Source organism: Rutidosis leptorrhynchoides, chromosome 5 (genome assembly GCF_046630445.1).
Source record: "Rutidosis leptorrhynchoides isolate AG116_Rl617_1_P2 chromosome 5, CSIRO_AGI_Rlap_v1, whole genome shotgun sequence".
Taxonomy (NCBI): domain Eukaryota; kingdom Viridiplantae; phylum Streptophyta; class Magnoliopsida; order Asterales; family Asteraceae; genus Rutidosis; species Rutidosis leptorrhynchoides.
This window is the reverse complement of record NC_092337.1, coordinates 302,779,334-302,786,619: the sequence shown is the minus strand read 5'-3', so window position 1 is coordinate 302,786,619 and position 7,286 is coordinate 302,779,334.

The window sequence follows — 7,286 nt, the reverse complement described above, 5'->3', positions numbered from 1 at the left end:
TAATATGTATTCATACACTTTTGAAAGACTTCAAGACACTTATCAAAATACTTCTACTTAACAAAAATGCTTACAATTACATCCTCGTTCAGTTTCATCAACAATTCTACTCGTATGCACCCGTATTCGTACTCGTACAATACACAGATTTTAGATGTATGTACTATTGGTATATACACTCCAATGATCAGCTCTTAGCATGAAACAACCCAACCCGTACTCCGTACGATAAATTTTTTTTTTTATGATACACATTTACGCGCCAATTAAATATGTAGACCAAATCACAAGTTCCATTAAACCATACAACCATTACCAATGTTTACAAAAGGGCACAAAGGCCATTAGTTAAGTAAATATAAGTTTGACCGAATACAATGATAGTTTATAAACCAAACGACCCAACGAGCATGGTTTGGGACTAAACTACCCAAAAGGTGGTCAACTTCCAGAAGCTCCTACAAGCACATCATCAAGGACATCTAGTGTCCAACAATCCCCTTCCCTTTATCCTCGCCTGCAACTAAAAAGATAAACAACGAGAGGGGTAAGCTAACGCTTAGTGAATGCAATAATTATACATGATCATATATAACCTACTTACTTGCATACACTTACACAATACCACATACGAGCTAGCAATTCAACAAACATGCAATCCATCATGCATAAACTACTATCCATGTTCCACATTACGCTAGCAACAATAATAGCATATAGTTCACAATATAATATGCTAAGTACAATTCGCACAACCATGGTTAACCAAGTATACAAGAGAACGGTACATGTAAGTCCGTTGGAGTTCATAACATCCACTAGTGTTACTTATACACCGCGTAATCACTAGTCCCCCGGGTGATGTCTTAAACACCGCGACTAACTCACCCTTACAACAATGTGGCGTCTTAAACACCGCGACGAATCCACACTTCATTCAATACAATGAGTGGTGTCTTGAACACCGCGACACTTCCACTCTCACGACATTGTGGTGTCTTAAACACCGCGACAATCCCACAAGTCAATTACACAAGGAGTAGTGTCTTAAGCACCGCGACAATACTACTCATTACCTAGAATGTGGTGTCTTGAACACCGCGACACTTCCACATTCATACCACACAAATAAATACATTATATACGTTCACGCATAATTATTCCACTCACCTTGACACAAGGATGATTGATTCGCACTTCCAACTTCAAGCCAAGTACCTAATACATTAAGTACCAATTCAATACATAACTAGTGGAATTAACCACATTACACTTACTTGGGCATTTAATAATTCAACTCGCATTAAATGACCCAACCACACCACAACCGCCCTCTTAATGGCCAAGACTCGATTTTAATCACCAACATTAGTGCATTAAAGTCTACTAGCCTCAATTAACATCCACTTAGGGTAATTTACACCCATTTTACCCAAACTAGGTCAACTAGCACATTCTTGACCCAAATGACATCTCTTTCAATTCTAACAAGTGTTTAATGCTTACAATACCATTAACACTTTCAAACTCACAATTACAAGACCAAAACCCTAGGTTATGGCCATTAGGGTTTCATTACAACAACCTAACCCAAATTCACCCATTTTACTCCCAAATGGGTCATACAAGCTTCTATTAACCAAAACCCTAGCCATAATCAAATAAAACTCGAAACTTAGAGTTAGAACTTACCGAGACTATCACCACGTTGCTAGAGTCACAAGGAACAACTTTAACACTTGCTCCAAAGATCAACCCTCAATCCTTCCTCTCCAAATCTCACTTTGAATCCAAATGGGTGTTAGAGTTTTGGGAGAGAAATTGAAAGAAAATGAAAAAGGAAAATGAAATAAATGAACTAGTGGACCAGATTTAATGCACCCATCTGATCTATACATCCATTTACTATTTTGCCCCTCAAAATCCTTTAATTTAAATAAAATCCGGAACCTGACCTGCAGGTCTGCCGCGGCGCGGCAATACTCGTCGCGGCGCGACGATGCACTAGGAAAATCATCCTGTTTAAGTCGATTTCTGATCTGGAGTTGCTTTGTGGGCCGCGGCGCGGACCCACTTGTCGCGGCGCGACATTGGGCTGCAACAGGCCCCTTCGACTAGTTAACACAATTCCGAGGTTTCCACAACTATACAACCCAAACGCTCACTCTAATACACGCCTAAACTCCAACCTTAAGTCTCGCACGACCCTATGCCATCGTGACACGTAAGTAAACACGTTCACGCATGCATTCAACATTTATAAATATACACATTCACACGTAACTAACATATTAGCTAACTTAGCCACATAACGAGCAAGTTATTGACGTACAATTGATTAGGTGTGTACCTTTAAGCGTGTAAGGAAAAGCGGGGTGTTACAACTCTCCCCCACTTAGATCGGAGCGTGTCCTCGCGATCCAAGCCGCATGACAAGCCGGAAGATAAGCCAAAACAAACTCTTCGGATTCCCATGTAAACTCGGAACCCTTTCGATGTCGCCATTGCACTTTGAAGGTTCTAACTTCCTTGTTCCGCAACATCTTAACCTTTTCATCAAGGATTGCAACCGGTTCTTCCGCATACTCTAACTTGTTATTCAAAGTAATCTCATCCAATGGCACCCAAGTCGAGTCATCCACAAGACACTTGCGAAGATGGGAAACATGGAACGTATTATGAATTCCCGCAAGTTCTTCGGGTAACTCTAATCGATAAGCAACCTCACCAACACGTGCCAATACCTTGAAAGGACCAATAAACCGAGGAGCTAACTTTCCTCGCTTTCTAAACCGAATCACACCCTTCCATGGAGAAACCTTAAGCATCACCATATCACCTTCTTGAAACTCAATCGTTCTTCTACCTTTATCGGCATAAGACTTTTGTCTATCTTGCGCCGCTTTAAGTCGAGCCCGAATCATTTCAATTTTACTATTCGTCTCCAAAACCAAATCGGAACTTCCGATTTCTCGTTGACCCACTTCTCCCCAACAAATGGGAGTTCGACATCTACGCCCATAGAGCATCTCGTATGGTGGCATCCCAATACTAGCGTGGTAACTATTATTGTATGAGAATTCCACCAAGGGTAAGTGCTCGTCCCAACTTCCACCAAAATCAATAATACACGCCCTCAACATATCTCTAGCGTTTGGTTAGTACGCTCGGTTTGACCGTCCGTTTGAGGATGATACGCCGTGCTCATTTTTAATTGAGTACCCATATCTTCATGAAACTTGTTCCAAAACCGAGATGTAAAGCGAGTATCTCGATCCGAAACAATAGATACCGGAACCCCATGTCTTGATATCACCTCCTTTATAAACAACTTAGCTAAAGTCTCCGATGATATCGTTTCCCGAATGGGAAGAAACAAGGTACTCTTCGTCAATCTATCAACAATCACCCAAATCGTATCGTATTGGGTTCGCGCCGTCTTCGGCAACTTGGTAATAAAGTCCATGGTAATGTGCTCCCATTTCCATTTCGGGACTTCCAATGGTTGTAACTTACCGTAAGGCTTTTGGTGTTCGGCTTTGACTTGCAAGCACGTGACGCATTGTTCAACATACTTAACCACATCACGTTTCATGCCGGGCCACCAATAATCTTTCTTCAAATCATAGTACATTTTCGTTGCACCCGGATGAATGGAATATTTGGACTTATGTGCTTCATCAAGTAGCACTCGCCGGTAATCCCCCATCTTAGGTACCCATACCCTTCCTTGAAAGGACAACAAGCCACGCGAGCCCATTGTAATGAACTCCGATTGGCCAACGATTCGTTCCGTGTGCTTATTGTGAACATAAGCCTCTATTTGATCTTCACCCATCTTTTCAAGAAAGTCATTAGTGATAATCAAACGTAACGATCCCACCTTTATCGCCGGATGTGTACTCTTTCGACTCAAGGCATCCGCAACAACGTTCGCCTTACCCGGATGATAAAGTATCACGCAATCATAATCTTTCACCACGTCCATCCATCTACGTTGACGATAATTCAAATCTCGTTAAGTGAAAAGATGTTTCAAATTTTTGTGATCCGAATATATCGTACACTTGACACCATACAAGTAATGGCGCCAAATTTTCAACGCGTGCACTACCGCCGCCATCTCAAGATCATGAGTCGGGTATCTCGTTTCGTGTTCTTTTAATTGTCGAGAGGCATAAGCGATGACTTTACCTCTTTGCATCAGAACACACCCGAGCCCATTCAACGAAGCATCACAATAAACCACCATGTCTTCAATCCCTTCCGGTAACACCAACACCGGAGCTTGACATAACTTTTCTTTCAACAATTGAAAGGCGACTTCTTGTTCTTTTTCCCAATTAAATTTAACATTTTTCCTCGTCAACTTCGTCAAAGGAGAAGCAATCTTAGAAAAGTCTTGAATAAACCGACGATAATAACCGGCTAATCCGAGAAAACTTCGGATTTCCGTAGGCGTAGTCGGTCGACTCCAACTTTTCACCGTTTCGATCTTCCCCGGGTCTACCATAATACCTTCTTGATTCATAATATGACCAAGGAATTGAACTTCCCTTAGCCAAAATTCACATTTGGAGAACTTAGCATACAATTTCTCCCTTCGCAACGTCTTCAACACTTCACGTAGATGGTGTTCATGTTCCTTCATACTCTTGGAATAAACGAGTATGTCGTCAATGAACACGATTATCGACTTGTCCAACATAGGTTGGCACACTCGGTTCATTAGATCCATGAATGCCACCGGTGCATTCGTGAGACCAAAAGGCATAACCACAAACTCATAATGCCCGTAACGCGTCCGAAAGGCCGTTTTCTCGATGTCTACCTCACGGACCCGCACTTGATGATAGCCGGACCGTAAATCGATCTTAGAAAAATACGTGGCACCTTGGAGTTGATCAAATAAATCGTTGATCCGAGGTAATGGATAACGATTCTTGATCGTCACTTTATTCAACTCCCTATAGTCGATGCACATTCGCATGCTTCCATCTTTCTTTTTCACAAACAAAACCGGAGCACCCCACGGCGAGGAGCTTGGTCGAATGAAACCCTTCTCAAGCAACTCTTGGGTTTGATTAAGCAATTCTTGCATCTCCGTCGGCGCTAAACGATAAGGGGTTTTAGCAATGGGAGTAGCTCCCGGAACCAACTCGATGCGAAATTTGACTTGTCTTTCCTCCGGAACACCCGGTAATTCATCCGGAAAGACATCTTCAAATTCGTTAACCACCGGAATCTTACGAATAGGTGGTGGCTCATCACGAGTATCAACTACGTGAGCAAGATAAAACAAGGCACCGCTCTTGCGAAAACGTCGTGCCCTTGCATAAGTGCACAATGGTACGAGTCTTCTCCGTCTATCGCCATGAATAATCAACTCTCCCCCACTTGGGGTCCTAACACGAATGAACTTATCATGGCATGCAATATCAGCTCTATAACGATCGAGCCAATCCATACCAACAACAATATCGAACTCACCCAAAGTCATCGGAATGAGGTCAATTTTAAACGTTTCGGTACCAAACACAACATCACAATTCTTACAAGCATCAACCACTAGCGCCGTCTTGCCATCCGCTATTTCGACTTCAACCGGACGACTCAACTTAACTAGCGGTTTATTTAACTTAGATACAAATCGAGGCGACACAAAAGACAAATTAGCACCGCTATCAAATAATATCTTGGCCGGTTTAGAGTTAACCAAGAAAGTACCTGAGACAACTTCGTTCGATTGTTTAGCTTCATCATTAGTCATCAAATAATTTCGACCCCGGCCCGTACCCGCCGCCTTCTCTAACCGCTTGACATGATCATTAACCAACTCGGGACACCCGGTCTTCTTGTGTCCTTCCTTCCCACAATTGTAACAAGTGAATTTTGTAGTAGAAGATGGTTTAGTGCAATCACGGGCCATATGTCCCCTTCGCCCACAATTATGACAAGAATAGGGGAAATCCCCCGAAGCACCTTTCTTCACACTCCCCACACTCTCGGAGCCTTTCTTAAACTTCTTGCTAGAAAAATTAGATTGACTAGTAGCTTCAAACTTTTTCTTGCCCAAGGTAAGGCTATTCTTCCTCATCACAAGCGCCTCGAAGCCCTTGGCCATGTTAAACAATTCATCAAAGCTTTTCACCACATTCACACTTATCTTCTCTTGATAACTATCATTCAAGATCCGATAAAAATCTTCCTTTAACATCTTATCATTCCCGACATACTCCGGGCAAAATTGAGTCTTAGACAAAAACACGGATTTGAGAGTGTTCAAGTCCATCGACCCTTGCCTCAAGGAACGTAACTCGTCCTTTAGCCTAGTGAGATCAGCCGAAGTTCGGTATTCTTCGAAAAATTCCACCTTAAACTCATCCCAAGAAAAGTCCATGCATTGTTCTTCGCCATAGACTTGAATCTTTGCATCCCACCATAGCTTGGCATCACCTCTTAGCATGCTACAACCATACCTTGTCTTTTTATCGTTAGGGCACTCACATGTACGAAAAGCCCCCTCCATATCGGAGATAAACCGGGCACTCTTAAGTGGGTCCCGTTCACCATCAAAGGTAGGAGGTTGAGCATCCTTGAAGTTCTTAAAGAAAAAGTCTCACCTCCCCACATTCTCTTCTTGAAGAACAATTTTAATTTGTTCCTTAACCATATCGATGACTTGTTCTTCAATAGTGTCTAGAAACATCTTCTTAATATCAACAAGAAAATCCGCCCTTTGGCGTTGAAAGATGGCCTCAACCTTGGCCGTGAACTCGGGGTCCTCGCTCGTGCCCCCATTATCGGTGTCGTGTCCGTTTCTCATCTTCATTCTATAAAACGAGAAAGATTAAACAACGAAACCAAAGACATGACACATATATACCATACCACCCCATCTCGCTCAACAATCGTCATACATCGCTCGTTTGACACGATTTGCACCCGTAGCAAGGGTAGCTAGTCATTGCTACACGAGCACGTCGCATTAACTTGCTAGTACAACGTCTGTCTCGCTCGATGATTCCATCTACAACACAAATCAATTAGTGCATGGTTAGTTCATATAAACCTACGCACTACAATTCCCGATTCGACCCGAAGTCGTACAAGTCCCGCCTAAAAGCGCATACACATAAAAGTCTAAGTCTAGGCACCTATCTCAAGTCGCCTAAATCCCTTAGACCATGCTCTGATACCACTTGAAACAACCCAACCCGTACTCCGTACAATAATTTTTTTTTTTTATGATACACATTTACGCGCCAATTAAATATGTAGACCAA